The 7500-nt window shown below is 55.5% G+C and overlaps 3 non-coding genes across 3 annotated transcripts in view; all 3 read right to left on the reverse strand.

Moving 5' to 3' along the window:
• LOC126328196 (large subunit ribosomal RNA) overlaps nucleotides 1-1574 on the reverse strand; it is a 4222-nt gene extending 2648 nt beyond the window's left edge. Inside the window, exon 1 of the ribosomal RNA XR_007561735.1 lies at nucleotides 1-1574. This exon is cut by the window's left edge and continues 2648 nt beyond it. This is a non-coding gene — a ribosomal RNA (large subunit ribosomal RNA).
• Nucleotides 1575-1762: 188 nt separating this feature from the next.
• LOC126328189 (5.8S ribosomal RNA) lies at nucleotides 1763-1917 on the reverse strand. Its single transcript, XR_007561729.1, has one exon. It is a non-coding gene; the product is annotated as a 5.8S ribosomal RNA (ribosomal RNA).
• A 369-nt stretch (nucleotides 1918-2286) lies between these two features.
• LOC126328192 (small subunit ribosomal RNA) lies at nucleotides 2287-4179 on the reverse strand. Its single transcript, XR_007561731.1, has one exon. It is a non-coding gene; the product is annotated as a small subunit ribosomal RNA (ribosomal RNA).
• Nucleotides 4180-7500: the final 3321 nt, after the last annotated feature.

The following is a 7500-nucleotide window of genomic DNA, read 5'->3' on the forward strand; positions in this document are numbered from 1 at the left end:
CGTCCTGCTGTCTTAAGCAACCAACGCCTTTCATGGTTTCCCATGAGCGTCGATTCGGGCGCCTTAACTCGGCGTTTGGTTCATCCCACAGCGCCAGTTCTGCTTACCAAAAGTGGCCCACTTGGCACTCCGATCCGAGTCGTTTGCTCGCGGCTTCAGCATATCAAGCAAGCCGGAGATCTCACCCATTTAAAGTTTGAGAATAGGTTGAGGTCGTTTCGGCCCCAAGGCCTCTAATCATTCGCTTTACCGGATGAGACTCGTACGAGCACCAGCTATCCTGAGGGAAACTTCGGAGGGAACCAGCTACTAGATGGTTCGATTAGTCTTTCGCCCCTATACCCAGCTCCGACGATCGATTTGCACGTCAGAATCGCTACGGACCTCCATCAGGGTTTCCCCTGACTTCGTCCTGGCCAGGCATAGTTCACCATCTTTCGGGTCCCAACGTGTACGCTCTAGGTGCGCCTCACCTCGCAATGAGGACGAGACGCCCCGGGAGTGCGGAGGCCGCCGCCCCGTGAAGGGCGGGGAAGCCCCATCCTCCCTCGGCCCGCGCAAGGCGAGACCTTCACTTTCATTACGCCTTTAGGTTTCGTACAGCCCAATGACTCGCGCACATGTTAGACTCCTTGGTCCGTGTTTCAAGACGGGTCGTGAAATTGTCCAAAGCTGAAGCGCCGCTGACGGGAGCGATTATTCCGCCCGAGAGCATCCCGAGCCAACAGCGGCGCGGGTCCGGGGCCGGGCCAGGTAGGTCCGTCATCCGGGAAGAACCGCGCGCGCTTGCCGGGAGCCCGAGCGCCCAAAGGGGCGAATCGACTCCTCCAGATATACCGCCGAGCAGCCAGCCAGGACACCGGGGCTCTGCCCAACAGACGCGAACCGAGGCCCGCGGAAGGACAGGCTGCGCACCCGGGCCGTAGGCCGGCACCCAGCGGGTCGCGACGTCCTACTAGGGGAGAAGTGCGGCCCACCGCACACCGGAACGGCCCCACCCCGCGGCGAGTGGAAAGGCAACCGGACACGACCCCGCCGCGGATTGCTCCGCGCGGGCGGCCGGCCCCATCTGCCGAGGGCGGGGGCCAGTGGCCGGATGGGCGTGAATCTCACCCGTTCGACCTTTCGGACTTCTCACGTTTACCCCAGAACGGTTTCACGTACTTTTGAACTCTCTCTTCAAAGTTCTTTTCAACTTTCCCTCACGGTACTTGTTCGCTATCGGTCTCGTGGTCATATTTAGTCTCAGATGGAGTTTACCACCCACTTGGAGCTGCACTCTCAAGCAACCCGACTCGAAGGAGAGGTCCCGCCGACGCTCGCACCGGCCGCTACGGGCCTGGCACCCTCTACGGGCCGTGGCCTCATTCAAGTTGGACTTGGGCTCGGCGCGAGGCGTCGGGGTAGTGGACCCTCCCAAACACCACATGCCACGACAGGCGGCAGCCTGCGGGGTTCGGTGCTGGACTCTTCCCTGTTCGCTCGCCGCTACTGGGGGAATCCTTGTTAGTTTCTTTTCCTCCGCTTAGTAATATGCTTAAATTCAGCGGGTAGTCTCGCCTGCTCTGAGGTCGTTGTACGAGGTGTCGCACGCCACACCGCCAGCCGGCTGTGCACGCTACCGAGAAAGTACCGGTATGCGAACCGCCAGGCGACGGGCGCGCATCGCACGTTTAAGGAGACGCGGCCGGCCACACAGGCGACCACGACACTCCCACGTCTCCGAAGCGGGACAAACGCCGCGCGCTTCAGTATACGTAGCCGACCCTCAGCCAGACGTGGCCCGGGAACGGAATCCATGGACCGCAATGTGCGTTCGAAACGTCGATGTTCATGTGTCCTGCAGTTCACATGTCGACGCGCAATTTGCTGCGTTCTTCATCGACCCACGAGCCGAGTGATCCACCGTCCTGGGTGATCTTTTCCTTTTCAGTCTCCCACTGTCTCTTTCAAGACAGCAGCATTTGCGGGACTGAGGCGTCTGACGGCCCCTGTTCCACTATTTTTTTGTGTCCAACGGCCTCACAGCCGATGGGCGTCGTACGGCTCCACACCGGGGCGGACAGGCACTCGGGCGAACGTCATTCAAAACCGGCGCCAGGCGCCAGGTACCGCAGGCCAGCCGCTCCAGAGCTTCAGCGCTCGTACCACACAACAACAACAACACTTCCGCTAGTTTTGAGAGGCACGCGTGGTTCCGCACGCGGCGCACGGCCACTGCCGTACAGGTAGCGTGTTGCGCGACACGACACGACACGCACATCGAAAGACATGCAGTCTAGTCGGTAATGATCCTTCCGCAGGTTCACCTACGGAAACCTTGTTACGACTTTTACTTCCTCTAAATGATCAAGTTTGGTCATCTTTCCGGTAGCATCGGCAACGACAGAGTCGATGCCGCGTACCAGTCCGAAGACCTCACTAAATCATTCAATCGGTAGTAGCGACGGGCGGTGTGTACAAAGGGCAGGGACGTAATCAACGCGAGCTTATGACTCGCGCTTACTGGGAATTCCTCGTTCATGGGGAACAATTGCAAGCCCCAATCCCTAGCACGAAGGAGGTTCAGCGGGTTACCCCGACCTTTCGGCCTAGGAAGACACGCTGATTCCTTCAGTGTAGCGCGCGTGCGGCCCAGAACATCTAAGGGCATCACAGACCTGTTATTGCTCAATCTCGTGCGGCTAGAAGCCGCCTGTCCCTCTAAGAAGAAAAGTAATCGCTGACAGCACGAAGGATGTCACGCGACTAGTTAGCAGGCTAGAGTCTCGTTCGTTATCGGAATTAACCAGACAAATCGCTCCACCAACTAAGAACGGCCATGCACCACCACCCACCGAATCAAGAAAGAGCTATCAATCTGTCAATCCTTCCGGTGTCCGGGCCTGGTGAGGTTTCCCGTGTTGAGTCAAATTAAGCCGCAGGCTCCACTCCTGGTGGTGCCCTTCCGTCAATTCCTTTAAGTTTCAGCTTTGCAACCATACTTCCCCCGGAACCCAAAAGCTTTGGTTTCCCGGAGGCTGCCCGCCGAGTCATCGGAGGAACTGCGGCGGATTGCTGGCTGGCATCGTTTATGGTTAGAACTAGGGCGGTATCTGATCGCCTTCGAACCTCTAACTTTCGTTCTTGATTAATGAAAACATACTTGGCAAATGCTTTCGCTTCTGTTCGTCTTGCGACGATCCAAGAATTTCACCTCTAACGTCGCAATACGAATGCCCCCGCCTGTCCCTATTAATCATTACCTCGGGTTCCGAAAACCAACAAAATAGAACCGAGGTCCTATTCCATTATTCCATGCACACAGTATTCAGGCGGGCTTGCCTGCTTTAAGCACTCTAATTTGTTCAAAGTAAACGTGCCGGCCCACCGAGACACTCAACAAAGAGCACCCTGGTAGGATTTAAACGGGGTCCGCCTCGGGACGCGAAAGCACCCCTTCGGCTCGCCCCACCGGCAGGACGTCCCACGATACATGCCAGTTAAACACCGACGGGCGGTGAACCAACAGCGTGGGACACAAATCCAACTACGAGCTTTTTAACCGCAACAACTTTAATATACGCTATTGGAGCTGGAATTACCGCGGCTGCTGGCACCAGACTTGCCCTCCAATAGATACTCGTTAAAGGATTTAAAGTGTACTCATTCCGATTACGGGGCCTCGGATGAGTCCCGTATCGTTATTTTTCGTCACTACCTCCCCGTGCCGGGAGTGGGTAATTTGCGCGCCTGCTGCCTTCCTTGGATGTGGTAGCCGTTTCTCAGGCTCCCTCTCCGGAATCGAACCCTGATTCCCCGTTACCCGTTACAACCATGGTAGGCGCAGAACCTACCATCGACAGTTGATAAGGCAGACATTTGAAAGATGCGTCGCCGGTACGAGGACCGTGCGATCAGCCCAAAGTTATTCAGAGTCACCAAGGCAAACGGACCAGACAAGCCAATCCGATTGGTTTTGATCTAATAAAAGCGTCCCTTCCATCTCTGGTCGGGACTCTGTTTGCATGTATTAGCTCTAGAATTACCACAGTTATCCAAGTAACGTGGGTACGATCTAAGGAACCATAACTGATTTAATGAGCCATTCGCGGTTTCACCTTAATGCGGCTTGTACTGAGACATGCATGGCTTAATCTTTGAGACAAGCATATGACTACTGGCAGGATCAACCAGGGAGCTGCGTCAACTAGAGCTGAGCAGCCGGCCGCCCGGGAGTGTGTCCCGGGGGCCCGCGCGAACACGCAAGCGTCCGCTCAATTATTCTGCAAACAGGAGGAGGCCGAGCTCCCCTGCACGATACACCTCGAAACCCTCTCAGGTCCCGGCGGCGCGCAGCGCCGTCCTAGGTACTTGGTCGGTTTCGAGAGAGGCGCAATCGCCCGGAGTTAGGCGAGTAGACGGTTTTAGTGCGAACACCCTTGCTCCCAACTGAGCTTGCCGCTGCCGACAGAGGCCCGGGAGCGTGCTGTCGTGGCATTGCCGGCGGGAGACAACACGCGCCACCTATGGTGACCGGCAGCTCCAACGCCAGCGCCACACAAGGGCAAAGCCCCACTTGGGTGCAGAAGCGAACTCTCCCAGCACAGCGCACGCGCCAACACGTCCGCACAACTGCGATACAAACCACCTGCGAGAACCGCTGGGGCGACCGAGCAGCAGACGGCGTCGCGGCGCCGAGTGCCAGGCGGCGGCGCATCCTCAACGCACACAGTCCTCAATCAGACCAGCACACTGCAGATGTCCACCGCGCTTCGCACCGGGCTCGGCTGAACCAACTTTGGCCGCCAGGCGCCGCGTGCAGGGTGCGCCGCAGCGTAGCTGCGCCGCCTGCCGAGCCCGTCGGCTGGCGCTCCTGCCACTCGGCGCCCCCCACCAGCCGCCTGTTGCGCGTGCGCCCACGCAGCGCGCGGCCAACACGCCGGGCGGCCCCCCTTCACCGGCCGGGAACAGTCCCACCAAGCCACCGCCGCGTATCGCTTCATACCCACATGGGCCTAGTCACGTGTGTGGATGTGGCGGGTACCGCTGAAACAACCGGTTAATAGCTGTACCGATCGTCGCCATCACAGATTCACCTCCAGCGTGAACAACCGCTCAACAACGGATTTCCAGTTCATTTGCGTATCTTGGGCAGTAAACGTAGATGTCCACCTACATTTGCGAATTCAACAATTCTTGCATGCCAGGATGTCATGTGTCACGACACGCTACATCAGACCACATACACACTGCGACATGTGCAGAAGAGAACACGTGGAAGGTGGCCCGCGCACGTATGCGATGTCCCTTCCGCGATCCACTGTCAACCGGCATCTGCGGCATGTCCCAGATATGGAACGCGGTCCACCAGGGTAGCACTTTGTGTGAGGCAATACGACAAAGTCGGAATACACGCGTCACTACATCACACGGCTCACGCTGACCTGACCTGACTCACCGCACCACCACCCCCAGCGACCCAGGGTGACATACAATGCGTTCGTACGTTCCTCCCACACGCCTCTACGGCGTACCACAGTGCAACCTAGCTGTTATTGGGAGACGAGACAAGTAGCATCGAGCACAACATATGGAAATTGAGATTCGACACCGTTGGGCACAGCCAGCGTACGGTCACACGTATCACACTACTTCACTCTGTACGTAACTACCGATGATCGGTACAGCGTGTGGGTTACGCGTACGACATCAGCGGACAATGGACACAGACCATACCACGACGTACACTGAGGGCGTCGACATCTGAACGCAACTGAACAGCTGCGAGGCTCATTTAACACTCAAACGCCAGACCGACCAGCTTGAGAGGACGGAGACACAAAGAGAGGGGCAGAGGGGGGGGGGGGGGGGGGCGATATAGTCCTATTGCAGTACAATTGACAGTGGATAGCGGGAATATGTGGAAAGTAAGCAACACTCGCAAGACATCTACATGAGGATAACAACGACACCAGAGATTCCGAGCAGTGAACTATGTTAGGCAAAGGGACAACGTGGGTTAGGTTAAGGGACAACGTGGGTTAGGTTAAGGGACAACGTGGGTTAGGTTAAGGGACAACGTGGGTTAGGTTAAGGGACAACGTGGGTTAGGTTAAGGGACAACGTGGGTTAGGTTAAGGGACAACGTGGGTTAGGTTAAGGGACAACGTGGGTTAGGTTAAGGGACAACGTGGGTTAGGTTAAGGGACAACGTGGGTTAGGTTAAGGGACAACGTGGGTTAGGTTAAGGGACAACGTGGGTTAGGTTAAGGGACAACGTGGGTTAGGTTAAGGGACAACGTGGGTTAGGTTAAGGGACAACGTGGGTTAGGTTAAGGGACAACGTGGGTTAGGTTAAGGGACAACGTGGGTTAGGTTAAGGGACAACGTGGGTTAGGTTAAGGGACAACGTGGGTTAGGTTAAGGGACAACGTGGGTTAGGTTAAGGGACAACGTGGGTTAGGTTAAGGGACAACGTGGGTTACGTTAAGGGACAACGTGGGTTACGTTAAGGGACAACGTGGGTTACGTTAAGGGACAACGTGGGTTACGTTAAGGGACAACGTGGGTTAGGTTAAGGGACAACGTGGGTTAGGTTAAGGGACAACGTGGGTTAGGTTAAGGGACAACGTGGGTTAGGTTAAGGGACAACGTGGGTTAGGTTAAGGGACAACGTGGGTTAGGTTAAGGGACAACGTGGGTTAGGTTAAGGGACAACGTGGGTTAGGTTAAGGGACAACGTGGGTTAGGTTAAGGGACAACGTGGGTTAGGTTAAGGGACAACGTGGGTTAGGTTAAGGGACAACGTGGGTTAGGTTAAGGGACAACGTGGGTTAGGTTAAGGGACAACGTGGGTTAGGTTAAGGGACAACGTGGGTTAGGTTAAGGGACAACGTGGGTTAGGTTAAGGGACAACGTGGGTTAGGTTAAGGGACAACGTGGGTTAGGTTAAGGGACAACGTGGGTTAGGTTAAGGGACAACGTGGGTTAGGTTAAGGGACAACGTGGGTTACGTTAAGGGACAACGTGGGTTACGTTAAGGGACAACGTGGGTTACGTTAAGGGACAACGTGGGTTACGTTAAGGGACAACGTGGGTTACGTTAAGGGACAACGTGGGTTACGTTAAGGGACAACGTGGGTTAGGTTAAGGGACAACGTGGGTTAGGTTAAGGGACAACGTGGGTTAGGTTAAGGGACAACGTGGGTTAGGTTAAGGGACAACGTGGGTTAGGTTAAGGGACAACGTGGGTTAGGTTAAGGGACAAATTGAGTTAGGTTAAGGGACAAATTGAGTTAGGTTAAGGGACAAATTGAGTTAGGTTAAGGGACAAATTGAGTTAGGTTAAGGGACAAATTGAGTTAGGTTAAGGGACAAATTGAGTTAGGTTAAGGGACAAATTGAGTTAGGTTAAGGGACAAATTGAGTTAGGTTAAGGGACAAATTGAGTTAGGTTAAGGGACAAATTGAGTTAGGTTAAGGGACAAATTGAGTTAGGTTAAGGGACAAATTGAGTTA

The sequence above is a fragment of the Schistocerca gregaria genome, unplaced genomic scaffold, assembly GCF_023897955.1.
Source record: "Schistocerca gregaria isolate iqSchGreg1 unplaced genomic scaffold, iqSchGreg1.2 ptg001095l, whole genome shotgun sequence".
Lineage (NCBI taxonomy): Eukaryota > Metazoa > Arthropoda > Insecta > Orthoptera > Acrididae > Schistocerca > Schistocerca gregaria.